Raw genomic sequence first — 22806 nt, forward strand, 5'->3', positions numbered from 1 at the left:
GCTGCAAGTACAGCATGGTCGCAGAAACTGTGGATGCCTCCTGTGTGACGACACGCAGTCAACACGCCCCCATTTCCCTGGCGCCGCCACAAAAATGCTGGTCGCCGCCCCCCCCACACACCCGCCAAGCAAACGCCTCTGCCTGTCAATCAGGCAGAGATATTTGCAGTTAATGCGATCCAATCGTGCACACAGCGGAACATCTCTCAAATTGCAGTCGCATCAGCCCCATAGTCTGGCTACTGTACCTCTAAGACTTTACAGTATCTTTGCTTTACACATAAGACCAATTATGTGTAGTTGCCTAGATAACATTTTATTCAGTATAATGTCCTTTTAAATAAACTCCGGATTGAATTCATGATTATATATTTAGTGTAGGGCAGGAGAGTATGGGAAGACTTGGGAGTGAGTTGGTCAACTTAACATATACTAAAACATTCCCTGATTTTAATACTGATTATAGATTGCAGTAGCTGCAGTGGAATAGTATTAATAATGTATTTGGTGATAAATTCTATAGATTCAGAATATATATATATGGGAATTCAGTTGTAGATGAAATGCTGTTTTTGCCTTAAAAAAAGACTTTTCACTATAGCCGAAAACAAGGCAATTCAATTGCAAGCGAAAAAATCACACGCAATTATTCTCCATAGGATTACCAGGTTTTTTTTTTCACCACCTCCTGAGCAGGAGCAAAGTTGGGGAAAAGTCTTATTTTAAGGTAAAAATGTTGGGACTTGATTCAGAACCACTGATTATTTTAATTTGGCCAATAATGATGTCATTTTGGGGGTGAAAAACTGCAAAGTACACTAAAATGTGTTTAAAGATGTGGGACAGGTGTATTGGGGTGCTTTATGACTGGGAAAGGTGTTTTTAGGCTTGCAGGCAGGAGTTACAGGTTTTTTTTTAATGAATTTATAAAAATCCCTTATGACAAAAACCTACTGATTGGTGTTTTTATGCACCCCTAATATGGGGCCTAATTCAGACCTGATCGCTGTTGTGTGAAATTGCGCAGTTCATGATTATCGAATGACTGCGCATGCATGCGGATCGTAATGCGCAGACACAAGGTCAAACTGCAAAAAAAGTGAGTCTTTTTTCATCGCTAGGCGAACGCATGCTGATTGACAGGAAGCGGACATTTGGGGTGGTAACTGCCCATTTTCTGGAAGTGTCAGTAAAAACGCAGGTGTTTCTAAGCGTTTTCAGGGAGGGTGTGTGACGTTATTGTGTGACGTCAGCTCCAGCCCGATCAGCCTGTTTTTTTTGCACTGTAGGAATAAGTCCTGGGCTTCGCACAGACTGCACAGACTGGAAAAATAATTAGATGGTGAGTGAGTTGTGAACGGATTTGCAGCTGATCGGCCTTTTCAAAACTTTTCACACGGTGTACGCAGACTTGCATGGGGCAGTTTTTCACTCTGTCTGGGCGGCGACTATCCGATCACAAACCACTGCAAATTCGCAGAGGCGCGATTAGGTCTGAATTAGGCCCTTAATTACTTTGCTGATAAACACTTCATCTGTATCATTTTTTCACTTTTATAGAAAAATGCATATAACAGCCATTTGACATATTTTAAGAACCCCAAATACTTTTCTTCTGCCCACTAACAGACTTCTAGGGGCATATGTAACAGAGTCTCAGTTCGCTGGAGGTGCGGGATGCTGGCCGATCTCTGACTTTTTTTTAAAGGGGCATTGTTTTGTCTCGTAAATTATTGATGCTTTTAAAAGAAACGTCCAAGATTTGCCGGCATCCCGCACCTCCGGCAAACTTGAACCCTAGTTCACATGCCCCCTATATTGTTATCCAATATTAGTGTACCTTTTTGGGGGGTACAGGCAGATTTCTCCACTTTTACCTAGACTTGACACAGGTTTTGCCGGCAACAGTTATCGGGTGAATTCCATTTTCACTCATTTCTAATTGAAATGCCCCATAAAGGGGAGAGCACATACAGGCAAAAGTGAAATTATAGGGCAATAAGCACGTAAAGTTTACACTTTAAAAAAAACTGATTTCGCCTGCAATTGAATTCCCCCTTAATATAAATGCCACATTGGCCCTCATTCCGAGTTGTTCGCTCGGTAAAAATCTTCGCATCGCAGCGATTTTCCGCTTAATGCGCATGTGCAATGTCCGCACTGCGACTGCGCCAAGTAAATTTGCTATGCACTTAGTAATTTTACTCACGGCTTTTTCATCGTTCTGGCGATCGTAATGTGATTGACAGGAAATGGGTGTTTCTGGGCGGAAACAGGCCGTTTTATGGGCGTGTGGGAAAAAACGCTACCGTTTCCGGAAAAAACGCAGGAGTGGCCGGAGAAACGGAGGAGTGTCTGGGCGAACGCTGGGAGTGTTTGTGACGTCAAACCAGGAACGACAAGCACTGAACTGATCGCAGATGCCGAGTAAGTCTGAAGCTACTCAGAAACTGCTACGAGGTGTGTAATCGCAATATTGCGAATACATCGTTCGCAATTTTACTATGCTAAGATTCACTCCCAGTAGGCGTAGGCTTAGCGTGTGCAAAGCTGCTAAAAACGGCTTGCGAGCGAACAACTCGGAATGACCCCCATTGACAAAGTAGGCCTGGTAAGCCCACATAGCCCTTGCTATCAGTATTTGGTATGGTTAATTGAACAATCCAGAAATAAGTCATGTCCATGTAGCGTTTCTTCTTGGGCTGAGTATGACACTCAAACAAAAAATTTTCTCACTTTCAATAATTAATAAAAATAGTTGTGATCCTCAAAACATCAAGCTGAGAATCCTGATTCGAAGACTCAAAGAACAGGTAAAAGAATGATTCACAATTACTATACATGAATGTTGTGACTTGAACAATATATGTGTAGTGAAGTATTATATTTATACACATAACGTTTGGTAACGTTTGTTGCATTTGCTATGGTTCTGCATGCCCAAACAGGTTTATGCATCATCCTATTCTCTGTTTTACATTCAGCCGGTTTGAAACAAGCTGTTAGGTTGTCTCAGGCATGCTTTATAGTAAAAGAAGAGTGTAGGCCACATGGGTAAAAGTCATTAGGAACCTGGAGGATGCAGTGTGAATTGAGCATGGAAAGTAAACATGTCCTATTATTTTTTTGTTAATCTCATCATAACCCATCAAACCTATGGGGCCTATTTATTAATGAGCGTTAAAGCTCGTTGTGAATAATACAAGTCATTGCATATGATAAATGGTGCTCCAGCCAATTAGCTCCCAACTGTCATGTGTTCAGCTCCTGTCATGTGTTTGATAAATGGGACCATATATTTTACTTGTGGGTGGAGTTATTCTCTACTTATATAAACCCATCATGCTTTTATCCTTTTGCAGTGGTTACCATTTTAGAGGGTTCCAATGTGTAGGTTGACAGTGTCAAGTTGACAGTCATTGGGTCGACCCTCATATGGTCGACACGCATTAGGTTGACAGGTACAAAAGGACAACATGGTCAAAAGGTCAACAGGTAAAAGGAAGACAGTGCTTAAAGTCGACAGGTACAAATGTCAACTTGGTTAAAAGGTCGACATGACAATGGTTGACACACAATTGGTTGACACGTTTTTCGCGGATTCATGTATTTTCAACTTTTGTTTGATTTACTATCCACGTGGACTACGATTGGAAAAAATAGCCTTGTTGCCCAAAGCATGGCGCGTGAATAGAGTCTGCAAGGGCACATATTTCCACTGATTGTGCTTAGATAGGGTGGTCTTCAGTTTGCCGGCTGACGGGGTCCCAGCGCATGGTATACCGGCGCTGGAATCCTGACAGCCGGCATACCTACACAGTTTCTCCCTCTTGGGGGTCCATGACCCCCCTGGAGGGAGAATAGATAGCGTGGTTCGCGTAGCGTGCCACCATGCCCGCAAGAGGCTCATTTGCGCTTGCCACGCTGTCGGTATGCCGGCGGTCGGGATTCTGGTGCCGGTATGCTGTGCGCCGGGACCTCGATAGCCGGCATAGCATACTACACCAGGTTAGATATGGTTAAACATACAAAATGACACAAAAAAAAATGAAAAGCAAAAAACAAAACAAAACCTCATGTCAACCTTTTTTGTGTCAACCATTGACATGTTGACTTTTTTACCCTGTCGGCCTTTTGTACCTGTTGACCTTACCTACTGTCTACCTTTTACCTGTCGATCTTTTGACCATGTCATCCTTTTTACACTGTTGACTTTATGTATGTTGACCGTGTTCACTACGATATGCCGGCGGTCGGGCTCCCGGCGACCAGCATACCGGCGCCGGGAGCCCGACCGCCGGCTTACCAACAGTGTGGTGAGCGCAAATGAGCCCCTTGCGGGCTCGCTGTGCTCGCCACGCTACGGGCACGGTGGGCCACGCTATTTTATTCTCCCTCCAGGGGGGTCGTGGACCCCCACGAGGGAGAATAAGTGTCGGTATGCCGGCTGTCGGGATCCCGGCGCCGGTATACTGTGCGCCGGGACCCCGTCAGTCGGCATACTGAAGTCCACCCTTGTTGACCATATGGTGTCGACTTAATGACTATCCAGACAGTGTAGGTCATGAGTCTTCAACCTGCAGCCCTCCAGCTGCTGTGGAACTACACAACCCAGCATGCCCTGTCCCAGTTTTGCATGCCTTAATAGCAAAACTGTGGCAGGGCATGCTGGCATGTGTAGTTCCACAGCAGCTGGAGGACCGCAGGTTAAAAACCCATGGTGAAGGTCTTTTATACCACACCCAGTTTATAAATGGATGAGTTGTTTGTCATTTTACATCTGCAGAGTGTGATTGTTACACAGACTTGCCGGTAAAGCTTTTAAAGTTAAAGTTCTAATGCCGACAGAGATAAAATGCTATAGGTAGAATTACAACCATGACAGGATACTGGTGCTGGCATTCTCGTGGCAAGATAATCACTGTCGAAATAGTGACTACATACTGACCAAAAACATCCCTGAAAGTAGATATCATACCTGTGCATATTTACTAATAAACAACATAATAAAACAAGTCAGTCTACATCTACCTTTAGATGGTGGTAAATGCCATGGGGTTGGTAAATAGACAAAGTGTTGATTCGCAGTACATAGGGTACATGTGCAGCACATAAATTATAATCCCCAGTGAGATCTAGTGCTGACAAGAGAAACACTCCTGAGCGAATGAATGAGCACTAGAGTATAAATCAGTAAATATCCATAAAATTGCAATATTGTAGCTACAATAACTGTTCTATAAAATAACACAATAGGAATACAAAATATACAAACTTTAATGAAACTAATTTCTCATTTTCTGCTGTCTCGTTTTTCATTTTCTGCTCACTGGTGTCATATAGTTATTCATATCATTGTCATTCGCTCTCATCATATTTTTTGTTTTTTTACGTTGCTTTATCGATAACAACAATTTTATATTTGTTTCTGATATAGATAGATATATAGATGGATGGATAGATAGATAGATAGATAGATAGATAGATAGATAGATAGATAGATAGATAGATAGATAGATAGATAGATAGATGTATTAAATAGCTTTATTGCTAATTACAATAAAGGTGCCTGAATTATGGAGAAATTCCTTATTATAAAAAGTATGCACAAATTGAACATATTCTTTCATGGAGTGCAATACAGTTTTCCAGCTTTTACAGGTGTCGCCACAGTATATTACAGTGATGGCTAAGCTTGACACTCCAGCTGTTGTTGAACTACACATCCCAGCATGCCCTGCTACAGTTTTGCTATTTGGCCTTGCTAAAACTGATGCAGCGCATGCTGGGATGTGTAGTTCAACAACAGCTGGAGTGTCAATGTTAGCCATCACTGGTATATTAGCTCATTCTTTCCATAGACAGCAATGACAATAGTGACACTTGGAGGTTATAAAGAGTAACACCAACACACAAATGCAATTTTTAAATAAAACTATATAACTTGCCAAAATAAAATTATTTGTACTCATTAAAATGCAGTTTTAAGTAACTTACAATGTTTACTCATTTATTGTTAAACACCTTTGTTAGAGAGTCAGTTTAATCAGAGGTTAATGAATCAACTTGAAAAGTAATCAAGCTATTTACCTTTTGAGTTTAATATACAATTTATGCATGTAATCAGAACACGATTTTCAAATAGCACTATACTGAAGTAATAATAATAATAAATAAAAAAATCTATAATATATGCTGTATAATGGTGTGAAAATTGCTATAATTAATAAAAGTAGTAATATATTTTAAACATTCCTTGTTTAAAATTGGAAAAAAACACTTTGATTAATGTTCCATTTGCTATTTTGACTTTCCAAAATATAATCTCAGGGCATATACTATTCATAGAAGCGTCAAGAGAGGATGACTCATGACATTTACTAGTAGAAAGTGATTTTACATTGGCTTTCTGCATGAGAGTACAAATTGCTACAGAATAAATCTACATTTGCACAGAAAGGCATCAGAAAGTATATGGGGACTGAGATCCATTACAGAGTGCGCTCACAGTACTTCAGGCAAACAGAAGTTACTGTAGCACTGACATTGATCACTGCCTAGTAACATAACGCTCTATTACGCATTTAACCCCTCAGCTGTTAATATGAAGAGTTTCAAAGCATTTTTGAAGCAGGTTTCGAAATTATTTGTTATTTTCTAAGTATTATTTAATTGCGTTCATAATAATGAACTAAAGTCTAATTTATAGATACAAAAACCTTGACAAAGACTTTCCTGTTATTTGAACCTTTGAAAGATACCTTTATAGGAGTATTTTATTTGTTTTTATGTAAGTACAGTACGTTCCCTACTTGAAATAGGATTTACATCACCTTTTCGGTTTTTCTGAACCTGTTTGACGATAGTATATCGAACGTATCACACCACTGGGCTCTCCACCCCTGTCTGTTACTCTTTGTTTTATGAGGGGCGACTAAAAGGAAAGAAGAACGCTAGAACCTACTGCAGTTATGGAGGGAAAAAGATACCTTTATGGACACTTTTCACACACTGTACATGTGGGTACGGTGCGTACCTGCAAGAAGTTTTCCTGTCATTTCCTCATGATATACATCTGTCAACTACCATCATTTGAGATTTCCAACATCATTTACCTTGAACTATCCAGACTGTTGGTGGCTTTCTCTTCCGGGTTCTGAAGTTTGGGACTTCTAGAAAGATCATTACCATTTCCATTTAAGGACCTGTAGATAGCGCAGCAGAAGGCGGACTCCTGTATTTGTTATGTAAAGTCTACTTTGTTTTCTGCATATGTGCTAACAAGGATATATGTGGGAAACTAACACACTCGTAGATATATCTGCAGATCAACTGATCTGCAGATATATCTATAGACTGATTGGTCAGTATGTTGTGCATACACACTGCCCAATCCATTGGGACTGATACAAGAACTGGGTGGGCGTTTACATGCGCCTGCCGAGTTCAGCCGTCAATCACAGCGATGCGCCAATATATTGTTAGATATATTGACCGTCAGCTGTGCTGCAGGGCCGACGCAATTTGTCAGTGAACGGCGCCATTTACAGACATATTGCTAGTACACACTGAACGACAGGGCAGCGATATATCAGGCATTCAATAGAACGGGCAATATATCGGCGAGTGTGTACGCACCATAAGGGCCGAAACACACGAGGCGGCTGGCGCCGTCCGGCAAACACCCGGCCGGCTTTAAACCGCTGCCGTGATGTAAAGACACATGCAGCGCAATGTGTCCTTACACACAGCACGGTCCCGGCCCGGCTGCCGGGTTGCAGCCGGGTCTCACCACTGGAAGGTCCGGCTGCCGGGCGGGCGCCTGGCCGTCTTTGCAGCCAGTAAACCGTGTGTGTGAAGGGGAGCTTTCACACACGTTTTTTTCCCAAGCCGTGTCTAATGCTGCGCATGCCAGTGGCGTAACTACTGCCCCCGCAGCCCTCGCGGTGGCTTGGGGGCGAGGGGCGCCACTGATTTAGCACAGATTGACATGCGGACGAGCGTCCGCATGTCAATCTGCTCCTACTAACCCTCCCTGCCGTGTTGGAGGGACACGGAGGGCACAGCGCGCGCCTCTCCTGTGTCCCTCCTGCATCATCTCCGGCGGCCGCGGGTCTAATAGAAGAAGTGCCGGTTCGTGAGCCAATCAGAGCTCACGAACGGCACTTCGTTTATTAGACCCGCGGCCGCCGGAGATGATGCAGGAGGGACACAGGAGAGGCGCGCGCTGTGCCCTCCGTGTCCCTCCAACACAAACCAGCGGGGGAGCAGCGGCGGCGGGGGAGGGGGCATATATGGCACTGGGGGGAATATCTGGCACTGGGGGCATATGTGGCACTGGGGGTTGGGGGAATCTGGCACTGGGAGCATATCTGGCACTGGGGGGGAATATCTGGCACTGGGGGCATATGTGGCACTGGCCCCCCCCCAGTGCCACATATGCCCCCAGTGCCAGATATTCCCCCCCAGTGCCACTATCCCCCCCCATATCTGGCACTGGAGGCATATGTGGCACTGAGGGGGAATATCTGGCACTGGGGGCATATGTGGCACTGGGGGGGTATATGTGTACCTGGCACATAGGGGGGGGGGCTTTATTGTGCACTGGGGTCATGTGAGTACCTGGCACCATGGGGTAATATCTGGCACTGGGGACATATGTGGCACTGGGAGCACAGCCCTAGCAACAAGCACTACCCCCTAGCAACGAGCATGACACCCAGTGCATGAAACCCCTGGCAACGAGCATGACACCCAGTGCATGAAATACCTGGCAACGAGCATGACACCCAGTGCATGATACCCCTGGCAACGAGCATGACACCCTGAGCATGAAAACCCCTGGCAACGAGCAGGTAATTTAAAAGTAATTAGAAGCCTTACTGTAGGACTTAATGTGTAATGGGCATTACGGTGTGTGGCATAATGTATCACGGACATTGCGGTGTGTGTCATAATGTGTCACAGGCATTACGGTGTGTGGCATACTGTATCACGGGCATTGTGGTATGTGGTATAATGTCTCAGGGTCATTGCAGTGTGGCATAATGTATAACGGGCATTGCGGTGTGTAGCATAGGGTATAACGGGCATTGCGGTATGTGTCAGGCATTACGGTGTGTTGTATACTATATCACGGGCATTGTGGTATGTGGCATAATGTATCACGGACATTGCGGTGTGTGTCATAATGTGTCACAGGCATTACGGTGTGTGGCATACTGTATCACGGGCATTGTGGTATGTGGTATAATGTCTCAGGGTCATTGCAGTGTGGCATAATGTATAACGGGCATTGCGGTGTGTAGCATAGGGTATAACGGGCATTGCGGTATGTGTCAGGCATTACGGTGTGTTGTATACTATATCACGGGCATTGTGGTATGTGGTATAATGTATCAGGGGCATTGCAGTGTGTAGCATAATGTATAACGGGCATTGCGATTCCTGTCATAATGTGTCACAGGCATTACGGTGTGTGGCATAATGTGTCGGGGGCATTATGGTGTGTGCATATTGTGTCATGTGCATTATTGTGTGTGGCATAATGTCTAAGGGCCATTGCAGTATGTGGAATAATGTATACTGGGCATTACTATAAGGAGGAAAAATTACAAATAATGTAAGGGGCATGAATCAGGATTATTTTTCTTTCCAGTGGTGGCCAACGTCTGGGCGTGCAGGTTGGAAAACTGGGGTATAACGTAGTCTTTTCCTGCAATGCCATGCCCCTTTATGTGAAGCCACGCCCATCCTAACGAAGCCACACACCCTATTTTGCGGCGCGCGCACATTTATCCCTTTAATAGTGGCAATTATGGGGGATGGGGGGGGGGGGGGGGCGCTGAAGAATTTTTTGGCTTGGGGGAGAAAAATTTCTAGTTACGCCACTGGCGCATGCGCACAGCATCACACACGGCTCAAAGCCGTCCTGTGTGACAGACTCTGCCGGTTTCTCCCGGATGGCAAAAAGCCGGACAAAGTTTGTCCGGCTTTTTGCCTCCGGGAAAAACCGGAGTGTGTGTTACAGCCCTAACTCTGAACATTAATATAAATGCAATAAAATTGCAAATCATTTATAAACCGTGTGGCATAAGATGCTGAGGTTTCAGATCACAAATATATGGTGTAGACAACATGCTCTATTACCATCACATTCTGGTAGTAATACTAATAATAATAAGAACAATAATAATAATAATAATAATAATAATAACAATAATGGTGATAACCAGACTCAGGCACGAGGACCATTCCTTACTGAGGACATGTATGAATTGCACAATTTTCCAGAGCTGTGTTCCAACCTGGAGGAATTATTTATGCTAGACAGGTCCCTGTACTGTGACTGGTAAGTAGGCAGCCAGGCAGAGAGGGGAAATGCCTGTCTGCTGGCAGCTGGGAGATTATTATCTGGAAACAGGGTCATGCCTGAAAATCATACACACACCAGAGATATGACACTCGTGTAGAGTCACAGTCACACACCCACCCAACCACATCACAGGAGCGGCACCCAGCCTTCAGTCAGTCAGACTGTGCTGCTGCTGCTGCTGGGGGTGTGTGTGTGTGTTTGTGTCTGTGTGTCATTGTCTGGCTCATCCACAGTCACCCTGGGCTGCAGATGGGGAAGCAGCGGCTGGTGGAGCGAGAGAGCCCGATGTCAGCCCTGAGCTTCGGCATGGATGGGGCACACTGAGTGCGCGGGGCAGGGACTGGGATTGCACGGACACCCGGTCTACAAGCAGCATGCTGTCCCTCTCCCCATCTCCTTCCAGCGGCGTGAGGTAGTATGTGTGCCAGGTAAGTCCGCGCTCAGTCTTCTTGATGTGACGCCTGTTGCGCCTGAGATGCGAGGAGAGGATTTTCTGCTTCCCAGCAGCTATCTGTTGCCATTTACCTGTCTGTGTGCTGTGCAGTCGTCGTGTTACAGTAGCTGGGCTCTTGCATGCTGTGCTGTGCCAGGGCTGGGTGTCAGGGCAGCTGGCACTACCTGCTTGTATCGGTATTCAACTCCAGTCAAGTTTGGAGTCAGGAGTTCTTGTTATTGGGAATAAGCTGCAGAGTAAGGCTGCTGATGGGAAGGCTTTCTGTCCTGTGTTACCCCTGCTTGCTGGAATGTAGCCTCATGTGTAACTTCCACAGATGGACATGATCCCCCTACTCTGTGCCTGCTGCTGGGAATCCCCCCATGCTATCCCTGATGCCATTAATGAGTGGTTTTATTCCTCTGCTGGAATGGAGTCCCCAATTCAGTTCTTCCTATTGAAAATGAGCCTCTTCCATTCCCACTGTAGAGAATAAGCCCCAATAATAGTTCTGTTGATGTGAAAGAGCCACTTGTTTATTCTTGCTATAAGAGATGTTTTCCTTCTGCCACTGGTGATGAGACGAAGCCTATTCTGTAATCGCTTGTAGAAATTGATGTATTGTTGTAGCAGCTGAGAATTAGGTATGTTTTACTGCTGCTGAGAATAAATTGGAAATAATTGGAATGCATCCCTTTTAATCTCTGATTTTGTGATCCCCCCCTCCCCCTTTATATTAGAAATAAGACAAGTCCAATTGTGTCTAGAATGGGCCTTACATTTGCTGTACTGTGAATGAGGCCAGATTCACTTGTGTTACAGGTGTTATGTCTTTGCCTACTGTTACGTCCAGTTATATGCCCACAGCCAAAGCTAAACACCTTATGTATCTGTTTTACATGTAAATGTGGAAATGAACCCCAAATCCTCTTTGGTATTCACAGCAAGCATAATTTTAGCTCTCTTTATCACACACGTAAAGTACACAGTGGGCCTGGATCCACTGACAGCTAACGCAACTGTCTCTGCTGCTAATCTTCCACAGAGGAGCACAATTGTGTATTCAAGTCAGGGATGGCATTTTCATGATGATAGCAACAGTGTTTTGTTGTAGAATATAGAAGTGCAAGACTGTGGAAAGTGTATCTATCTATCTATCTATCTATCTATCTATCTATCTATCTATCTATCTATATCTATCTATTGACACAGCTCTCTAACCACACACAATCATTGCTGTGTGACTGGATCATATAGCGCACCAATAATCTCTGCAATCTGGCTTGACCAATATGCAGTAGGTAGCACCTATCCTTGTGTATAATTGCCTGTTTCGATATAGATTGTAAGCAGCAGGGTCCTCTTCTGTGTGTGTCTGTCATTACCCAGTCTTATATTATTAGAATTTGTTCTCAATTGGAAAGCACAATAGAATATGCTACGCTATATAAGTAACTGATAATGCATAATAAATATCTATCCATTGCATTCTCTCTCTCTCTCTCTCTCTCTCTCTCTGTCTCTCTCTCCCCTCCCCCCCCCCCTACTATTTCTACATTAACACAACACTGATCCAACACCAACATTGCTCTGAGACTGGATCATATAGCGCACCAAGAACCTTTTGCAGTCTGGACCAATTTGCAATAAGTAGCACCTTATCCTATGTTTCAAATTACTATTTCCCTTTAGGTTGTAAACTTACAAGCAGGGCCCTCTTACCTCCTTTCTGTCTGTTATTACTCAGTCTTGTTTTATTTCTGTTTTGTTTCCAATGGTAAAGCGCAACAGAATATGCTGGCCTGGCACCATATAAATATCTATCTATCTATCTATCTATCTATCTATCTATCTATCTATCTATCTATCTATCTATCTATCTATCTATCTGTCTTTGGTTGTTTTATATCATTATATGAATATAATGCCTAAATAGGCACTGATATGATAAAATACTGTTGTGACCCATATATATAGTTCCTATTTAGTACTATATGTCACACAGGATCAGTTTTTCATGGAATCACAGGATACATGAAGCATGCAGTTTATAAGGAGACGATGAGGTTATTTATGTGTGCTGAATACAGCTGGTGATTACTGAGATAGGAGCCAAGCCTGGGCACTATGCCCCTTGTACAAGTCATGCACTCGAGTTGTGTGTGTGTGTGTGTGTGTGTGTCTTTGTTTATTTTTTTATTTACATGCCTTAATGTATTAAGTCTCTGATGTGGGTAATTAAATAATATAACTGGAGTTAGTTAACAACAACAGGCATTATTAGAAGGAAGGAGGCATGCACAATAAATCCTGCAGCCTGTGGATTCCTAACAGACCTTCAAACACAACCTTTTTAATGTAGCCACAACAAATTGTAATTATTCCATAGTCATGTTGGTTTGAACTGCCTGCAAACAGTATGATAAGTGTTGTTTATTATGCTGGATGATTTGCAGTCAGACTGTATACGTTCTAGAATTTATAACGGCAGCTGAGACATGCATAATACTTGGGTAGATGGAAAGAGTCAATGAGATTAGCTTTGATTGGAAATGAAAGAAATCAGCTTCCAGTCGTTTTCATTTCATCTGAATGTGTTGCAGGAAATGGCACTGGTATCTTGCCTTTTTTTTATTGATGATGATTTTTTGTACATGCTGTATGCTGATTACAAGTCATCTACATGGTGAAGCACAGGTGCCAGTTATTTACAATTATTACAGTATTTGTTTTAAGCTGTAAATGCACGGATCTTTTGAGTTGATTTTCCCAATCTTGACCATTAACAATAATTCAGTTCTAAAGCTTCTCCAGAAACTAAAAGTAAAGGACTTCAGAATAAAGGATTAGGCCGCAGAATAGAGAAGCGACTTCATTGTTATCTAAAGCAATATTTAAGGCAATATTCATTTACTGTGGTTGAAAGTGAACTGTAGATATAATTTGGTGGAATCTCTCATTCTTCACTTGAATCATTATTGCTTCCAAAATCTATAGTAGGTAATTACAGTACATTTCTGGTGAAATAAAGGGTACATTACTTTACAGCTCAGCAATTCTCTAAGACAATAGTCATCAAATTATATATTTTCATGGAGCAAAGAAAGGAAGCAAAGTATATCCATTTAGACACGTATTACATTGGCCAACTTATTCCTTGAAGCTAAAACGTATACTTACTTAGACCTTTTTTGTTTCTCTTTACTAGATCTCAGATCTATACGACTGATGATATACAGTATAGGGATTAAAAAGGAAATGAACCTAATGACAACAGGAAGCAGGCAGGGCAATGTGGGCTGAGCCGGGAAAGAGGACAGGGAACCCTAACTTTTGCTGCACTGGACAAGGGTTAGTTCTACTTTAGGTTGCTAAAAAAGTAATTTATTTAAAAAACGCTTATAGTTTTCAATAATACATTTTTGATCTAACATACACTCTTACTCCGAACTAGGTTCCTTTCATGACACCCTACCGTTTGCAGTATAATTGCCCTCACTGGGGACACATGCTGCAACATCCCTAGGCCAAACGTTTCTTATTGAGAAATTCATCAAAAAGTATTAAATTAAGTAAATTGTGCTTCCTTGACAACTGTTATGTGGCGGTGGACAGGGTCGCGTTCCTGTTTATCTACAGATTTTATGATTGGCACTGGCAGACACCAGCATTGCCTATCACAGTGATCATAAATAATTTGTCAACCCTGCAAGTTCCATGTGACATCCCAGGGTGCCACAGCACCCAGTTTGGGAACCACTGGTCTATAGCATAACAGCAACTGGTTAGAAGAGGTCCCCATCACAGAGGAGTAAAGCAAAGCAAAAAGCTAAGTAAATGGGGGAGAGTCACCACCATCAATGTACTAATGTGGAATAAAGGGAGGGCTGCAGTGGAAACATCCTTAGCCTGAGTGCTACACCATTTTCATAATTTCTGTCTTGGCATGCTCAGAAAGCACCTGTGTGCATATGCAGAAATGCAGACACATATCTGACATTGCTTATGGCTGGAGAGAAAGAATGGGGATGGGGACGGGCATTCTAACATAGGCTGAGGTCAGTAAGGGCGTGTTCATGCAATGTGGCTCATGCAGACCAGCAGTTATGAGCATACACACCTGTTAGGAATCTTTTCAACCTGCTAAAGGATGGGTGCAAATATATGCTGATGATGATTTGTCATAAAGTAGGCACCAATGCTGCCCTTTGCAGAGATGTACAAATCTTGCCATGCCTACATCTCTGCATATAGGTGGAAACACCCCAATTTTGTTGCCAACTCTGTATTAGCCCTTAACAATAAATCTTTTCTATATACGCTTTTTATACTCTTATGTGATGCTCAGTTTAAACCTGATGACAGCAGGGTTATATAGCGTAGGATGCTGGTTTTAGACTCACAATACTGCTGGACGGGAGCCCGGCGGTCAAACTACCAGAGCAGGAATACGACTTGCGGCCATAATACCGACGTCAGAATGCCGACGAGGGGGGAATCCCGGTGTTAAATAACTGACGCCGGGAATCCTGATTGACTTCTCAGCAGGGCGCACTCGCATCCTGCCGTGCGCGGGGTGTGTGTGTGTGTGTGTGTGTTAGGTTAAGGTTATGGAAGGGTGGTTAGGATGTAGGTGCGGGAAGGGGTTAGGGTTAGGTACCGGGGAGGGAGGATTAGGCACCTAGAAGATGAGGTTAGGGTACCGGGGAGGGAGGATTGGGCACTTAGAAGGGGAGGTTAGGGTTAGGCAACAAGCGGGGAAGGTAAGGTTTAGGCATCAGAGAAGAGAGGGTTAGGGTTAGGCACCCTCGGGGAGGATTAGTGTTAGGCACCCACAAGGGAGGGTTAGGGTAGGGGCAGGAGAGGGTTAGTGTCTTAACTACGGGGCTGTTGGGATTTTGATGGCAGGGATGTTGTCGGTATTGTGACCGATGGCATCCCGTCCATCGGGATTACATACTGAATCCAGTAGCTCCTGGAAGTTAAGGGTACAGTACAGAGCATATTTTAGCAATGTTCATAGGTAGTTAACGCCTAACAGAAAAAAGCTGATAAAAGTGTAAATGTAAAATAAATAATCTGTTGTGTACTTTTTTGATTGAGCAGAAAAACCTTCACAAACTCTGTTGTGACGCAGTTTTGATAGTGTTTGCTTTATCAATGTGTTGATGTAATAATGTAATGGTTCTACATTTATGCTTAGCACTCTAGCCGGTTACACCTGGACTATCGACTATGTAATTTACGGTGTAAGAAAACTATTTGTATATTCACTATAGGGGGCATAATTTTAGGTGCCTGGTCTATACTGTGAAAATAGTGTATGTTACCACTTGCTGCTCTTTGCCATTAGCCTAAATATATTGTTTTTTGACCTAAATAATGTGTAACTGGCTTCACTGGACTGTTGATAGGGAAGTGTTCTACAAGAGGGAAAACTGCCATTAAAAAAACAATCGCCAGTGTTGTTAATGAAGCATGCATGGCATATATCTGAATTGTATGGGAAATATGCATACATGAATATTTCTCCTGCTAGCTTGAGCTATTTTTGTTACTGCAAAGGGCTTTGCATTTTTAGTTCAGTATTCCAAATGACGGTTACCACAGTAAAATTCGAACTGGGGACTTCATAAGCACAATCTCTAGATAGTTTATTATTGGGAATAAATTGTATAATTGCATGTAAAGAGTGTTAGCTGCCTTGCTTGATTGTGTTTGTTTATTTATTTATTTTGACTTTGGGGCTAATTCAGACCTGATCGCTAGGCTGCATTTAAGTACAGCGGGTGATCAGGTCTAAACTGCGCATGCATATGCACCGCAATGCGCAGGCGCATTGCACGGGTACAAAGCGGATCACCGCTCAGCGATGGGTTTGTGCGAAGAATCCATTCCAGGAGATTGACAGAAAAAAGCCATTTGTGGGCGTGAACTGACCGTTTTCTGGGAGTGGTTGGAAAAACGCAGGCGTGTCCATGCGTTTGCAATGAGGGTTCCTGACGTCAATTACGGTCCCAGACAGGCTGATGTGATTGCAGCGGCTGAGTAAGTCCTGGGCTGCGCAGAGACTGCACAATATCTGTTTGTACAGCTCTGCTACACATGCGTTCGCACACTTGCACAGCTAAAATACACTCCCCTATGGGCGGTGAATATGCAAACGCAGTACTGCAAAAAACACATAGCGAGCAAACTGGTCTGAATTAGCACTTTTAGCATTAAAGGTGCAATTACTCAGAAATACTAATTGCTTTTACCTAGTAAATGGGAATGGATGGGATGTAGTCAAAAGTTTGACAGTGTCAACATTCATAGGGGGATATTCAATTTTTTGAAAAGTCGGTTGGGTGGCTGTTTTTTCCTGTATATTAGCTAGGAAAAAACAGACACCCAACTGACTTTTCAAACAATTGAATACCCCCATAATGTCTACATTTCTAATGTTGACATCACCAAACTGTCAAAGCCAACGTGTTGACATTCTCAGAAATTAGTATTAGGCTGCAGACAGGTGGGCTAGGCTTAGGATGCAGGAGGCGAGGTTAGGGTTAGGCTGCGGGGGGTGTGGCGGAGGCGCCCTGCTATAAAGCAACCTGCCCTTTGCTAACCCCACCAGTGGGTCACAGTGTCCTGTGGGTGGTAAAAGTTGCAGTTTATCAATCACTACCGTTGAATAGATGCCGTTTGCATGTGCATGGCACATATTCACAGTGTGGGGAGAGCTTGGGGGCATCCCAACATCTCTGTAAGTCCTGGGCACGCCCCCCAAGAGTGACCACCATAAGACTACACCCCTTCCCAGTGGCAACACCCCCTTTTAAGACACACGGGCGACGACTTTGTGCGCAGAAGTGCCCTATTTCACAGGTTGGCACCCTGCCTGCTGTTCACCCTAGAGTGAACCCTAGATAGGGGTTAGAGATAGAGGAGACATACTCACCTGAACTCCGGAAGTTCGGAGGTCTGACCAGGAAGCCACCTCTGAGGCCACTGCAGCTCTCAGGAGCAGGGACAATATTTTGACATTCTAACATGTTGACATTTCATTGCTGTCTAATTGATGAATTTATGAATGTTACGAAATTATGACCATATTTACATTCTCATGACGACATAATGAATGTTGACTTTATGGGGGGTATTCAATTAGCTCCGACAATTTCGGAGCAATCTAATTCACCCCCCTGCATATTCAATTGCGGGCCTTTTTTGCCCGTTTTTATTGCATTTTCGTCAATGCCTTTTCACTTCTTTTTTTAGTGAAAAGGCATTGGCGAAAAATGTCTCAAAATTGGCGAAAATGCCCTGCATTTTCGCTGGCACAGGTGCGAAAACATGTGAATAGAACGAATCCCCATTCACCCTAAAAAATAGTGAAAAGTGCAGGAGAAAAAACGGCCTTAACTGAATAAGCCCCCTGTGACTGTCAATATTTTATACCCACCTCGCAATGTATAGCCTAAACATAGTTTAATGATTTTTCTGGGAACTTTTTGGACTTGCCATGACTATATTTATAACAGGCTGCACTAACAATGGTTACATATCCGTTTCCTGCATTATTATCATATTCATGATTATTATCATGAAATTAGATGTACACATTGTGTTTGAGAGTAAATAAAGGCCAGTACTCACTGGCCGATGGCAGAGAGATGTGTGCTGAGCGAACCGCTCAGCACACATCTCTCCCGGCGCTCAGCACAGCGCGATCTGTGCTGAGCGTGCGGGGGGAGACGGGGGGGCCGCTCACTTCACCCAGCGGGTGAAGTGAGCGACCCGCTAGATTGGCCTGCATGCAGGCCAATCTAGCAGCAGCGATAGCGATGCGCGGGGCTGCGCATCGCTATCGCTGAGGGGGCTACACACGGAGCGATCGTGCTTAAAATCTAAGCAATCTAGTCAGATTGCTTAGATTTTAAGCAGCGATCGCTCCGTGAGTACCCCCCTTTAGGGTGTTAGTTGACAGGAACAAAATACCACAGCACTCAGCTTAATGGTAGGCTGTGCTAGTGGATTTGTCCACATACTGGAACTACTGCTGCAAATATAAAATGATTATCCGGGCATTTCCCAATACTTGTGACTGGAAAAAAGAAAAGTGGGAAACAAAAAATTGAGTTAGTGTTTCTTTAAACTGCTTATTCTATAGAGATTTGCTCGTTAATGGATATGTGTTGTGGCAGATACAAACGGATTTGCAGTGACTGTTCATAATCTTCACACACTTGATTTCTGGTGTTACCCGGGTATGAAAAGTTGTGCATTTTATGAGCTTGCAATCTTAGACGTACAGTAATCACCTGGGAGGTATAAAAAAAGCTTTTGTATTGATGTGTACCTTCCAGAGTTCCTTTTATCTGAATGTAAATCTTACTGTTAACAGTGTTATTATGGCCAATCATCTCTAATGTACAGTACAGGTTGAGTCTCCCTTATCCAAAATGCTTGGGACCAGAGGTATTTTGGATATCGGATTTTTCCGTATTTTGGAATAATTGCATACCACAATGAGATATCATGGTGATGGGACCCAAGTCTAAGCACAGAATGCATTTATGTTACATATACACCTTATACACACAGCCTGAAGGTAATTTTAGCCAATATTTTTTATAACTTTGTGCATTAAACAAAGTGTGTGTACATTCACACAATTCATTTATGTTTCATATACACCTTATACACACAGCCTGAAGGTCATTTAATACAGGTTGAGTATCCCATATCCAAATATTCCGAAATACGGAATATTCCGAAATACGGACTTTTTTGAGTGAGAGTGAGATAGTGAAACCTTTGTTTTTTGATGGCTCTATGTACACAAACTTTGTTTAATACACAAAATTATTAAAAATATTGTATTAATGACCTTCAGGCTGTGTGTATAAGGTGTATGTGAAACATAAATGAATTGTGTGAATGTACACACACTTTGTTTAATGCACAAAGTTATAAAAAATATTGGCTAAAACTTCCTTCAGGCTGTGTGTACAAGGTGTATATGTAACATAAATGCATTTTGTGCTTAGATATAGGTAACATCACCATGATATCTCATTAAGGGATGCAATTATTCCAAAATACGGAAAAATCCGATATCCAAAATTCCTCTGGTCCCAAGCATTTTGGATAAGGGATACTCAACCTGTACAATATTTTTAATAACTTTGTGTATTAAACAAAGTTTGTGTACATTGAGCCATCAAAAAACAAAGGTTTCACTATCTCACTCTCACTCAAAAAAGTCTGTATTTCGGAATATTCCGTATTTCGGAATATGTGGATATGGGATACTCAACCTGTATAAGCTATCTCATGTAGTCTATATTATTAGGCACATAATGTAAGTATAGGAGACATGCTGTCTTATGCAACTAAATTCACCACCATGTACTGTAATAATAATGGATGCTGAGAAATAATATACCTAAATAAGAGAAAATAAATATGCCTGCGCTTGGTTTTACCCATACTGTACATGGTACCAGCTGCAGGACAATATTAATGTCATATTTGTATACAAAATGGAAAGACCTTTGCTGTTGGTGCTAATAATAATGTACTGCTAATTTGTGTGTATATGTAGCAAATAAAAACAGAGGGGATATGTTTTACTTTAACTTTATATAATTGTTAATTCTAACCTTAGGTAAACCTGGACGCAATGGCCGCATTCTCATTCCTTAATGTCCGGGATTAGCAACGTTAAGTGCTTGGCACACTGTTTTTAAAGTGTGCCCGTCATTCGCAACCAGCCTCAGAGGCCTACTTTACATGTATTTCTTCTGCTTCACGGAAAGTTTCTGTCCTCCCTGAGCTGGCATTAGGACACCTGCATTACGGTTTGCACCTCAGAATAATGCAAGCAGAAATCCGTGATAAGTGCAGTCTTGGACTCTGGTTGACCCAAACAATTGAATTAGCTCCCGGCCACTTTAGATGGGAGCTAATTCTCTCAAACAATTAAATTGCCCACTATAAACGCACACAAAAAGTGACTTAACAGAACAGTATATTGCAGAACAAGGCTATTGTTTAAGAACATTGCTGCATCAGCAGTCATAAAACCCATAGCAGCAGCGGGATGCCTAAATCCAAAGGTTTGGTGCCATTGTTGGCAGTGAGGAGATATATGTATAAGTGAGAGAAGAGGACCCTTCCTGTGAGAGTGTACAATCTAAATGGAACAAGTTAATTGCCTAAGGCTTTCTTGGATGCAAATCTCCCTGTACAGATCCTTGTGCGCACAATTCTACATTTGAACAGTGACAGGAAAAATTCATAGGGACCCATTCATTATGTTAATGATTGAAGGCCGGATAGCTCCTCATAATTAAGTATCTTACTCACCACGAGCGCAGACCAATTCAACATTGCTCTAGTGCGGAGACAGCTGATCTGCTGTCCCCGTTTATTTCTTAGCATAGTCTCACTGGGCAGTGTTAGGCTACGGCCACACATAGCGGCCAAGCAGGTTCCGTTTAGCAGGACCCGCTTGGCCGCAAGTGACTGCACATACAGGCACCCACACATGTGCAGCAGTCCAGCCACTGCCGGAGCATGCTACGGTCAGGTCGGATGACAGGATGGCAGGATTTTAGTGTGAACACATACATTTCAGTGTACATTTTGCAGAACAGGACACACAGAACCCCCTCCTGGCCAAGTTGAACGGGACCCGCCTGGCCGCTATGTGTGGCCGCAGCCTTACTGTGCATGGGTTCACAGGTGCTCGACTTCCTTCAGAACGGAGCTGAGCACTGGCGGAAGGATCCGAACGGAATGCTTTTCACAACTGGAACTCCTTCCCATAGGGAAGAAGTAGGGTGCGGGCACAACCACCATCTAAAGATGGCGAAGTTTCCCACAGTTAAGCTCTGGAAATTTTGTATTTTCAGAGCTTGATGAATTCAGGTCGCTATACTAGTGTATGCCGAGCTGGATTAAGGCATTGGGGGGCCCGGGGCATTTAAGGCAGGGGGGCCCTAACATAAAAAAAAATATATATATATATATATATATACACACACACACATACATACACATATATACTTATACAGACAGGGTAATAAACAGCACTCAAGAATAAATTTGTCAGGGTCTCACAGCGTCATGAACTCAGCCTTTTGGTGACATTTATTCACCTTCATCAGGAGAAGCCTATATATATATATATATATATATATATATATATAACAAATCTATACTGTATATTTAGATAGAGATACATGTTACACATATAATCTACACACATCATGGCTTCTGCACACACATAACACAGACATCCTGTATTGCAGACACACATATGTATGGAGCACAGTACCTACAGATACACAGCTCCAGTACACAGACGTAGTAGGACCAGCACACTACCAGGGTGTGTACCGGCACCCAGCCCACCACTCGCTGGTAGCACCGCAGGGCGTGAGACGCCGTCATTATCCCTGAGCAGCCGGCACTGAGCTGCTGCTGAGCCGCTGCTCCACAAGCAGCCCAGCAAAGCCCTGCAGCGCCGGCGTCTGTGAGCACCGCACCACAGATAGGATCTCTATTAAGGATCCGATCCACAGGTCTGCGCTCGCCGCTGACAGCATCCGATCCACAGGTCTGCGCTCGCCGCTGACAGCATCCGATCCACAGGTCTGCGCTCGCCGCTGACAGCATCCGATCCACAGGGCTGCGCTCGCCGCTGACAGCAGGCTGCTGTCAGTGGTGAGCGCAGCCCTGTGGATCGGATCCTTAATAGAGATCCGATCTGTGGCGGCTCGTGGTGCGGGGGGCCCTTGCAGGCAGGGGGGCCTGGCGTTACTTACCCTCAGAGACCCCCCCTTAATCCAGCTCTGAGTGTATGGGGAAAGCAGGCCAGATCGGGACTGAAAGGTAAGCAGGAGATATCCGTGATATCTACTGTGTTACCTTTATAATGAATGGTCCTGACAATTTATACAAAAATAGGTGAAAATATTAATTTTCACCTGTTTTTGTACAAAGT

At 43.4% G+C, this 22806-nt stretch overlaps 1 protein-coding gene across 7 annotated transcripts in view; it reads left to right on the top strand.

Annotated features, from left to right (window-relative positions):
* Positions 1-22806, top strand: part of LRRC3B (leucine rich repeat containing 3B) — a 495918-nt gene that overhangs the window by 100199 nt on the left and 372913 nt on the right. For 5 of the 7 annotated variants that reach the window (XM_063922246.1, XM_063922245.1, XM_063922244.1 and 2 more), the window contains exon 1: positions 10378-10803. The exons of 1 other annotated variant lie outside the window; for it this stretch is intronic. The gene's annotated coding sequence lies outside the window, so the exon portion shown is untranslated. Of the gene's footprint in view, positions 1-10377; positions 10804-14137; positions 14160-22806 lie in introns of those variants that run through there. One more of the 7 variants, XM_063922249.1, reaches the window with a different exon arrangement.

The sequence above is a fragment of the Pseudophryne corroboree genome, chromosome 5 (assembly GCF_028390025.1).
Source record: "Pseudophryne corroboree isolate aPseCor3 chromosome 5, aPseCor3.hap2, whole genome shotgun sequence".
Classification (NCBI taxonomy): Eukaryota; Metazoa; Chordata; class Amphibia; order Anura; family Myobatrachidae; genus Pseudophryne; species Pseudophryne corroboree.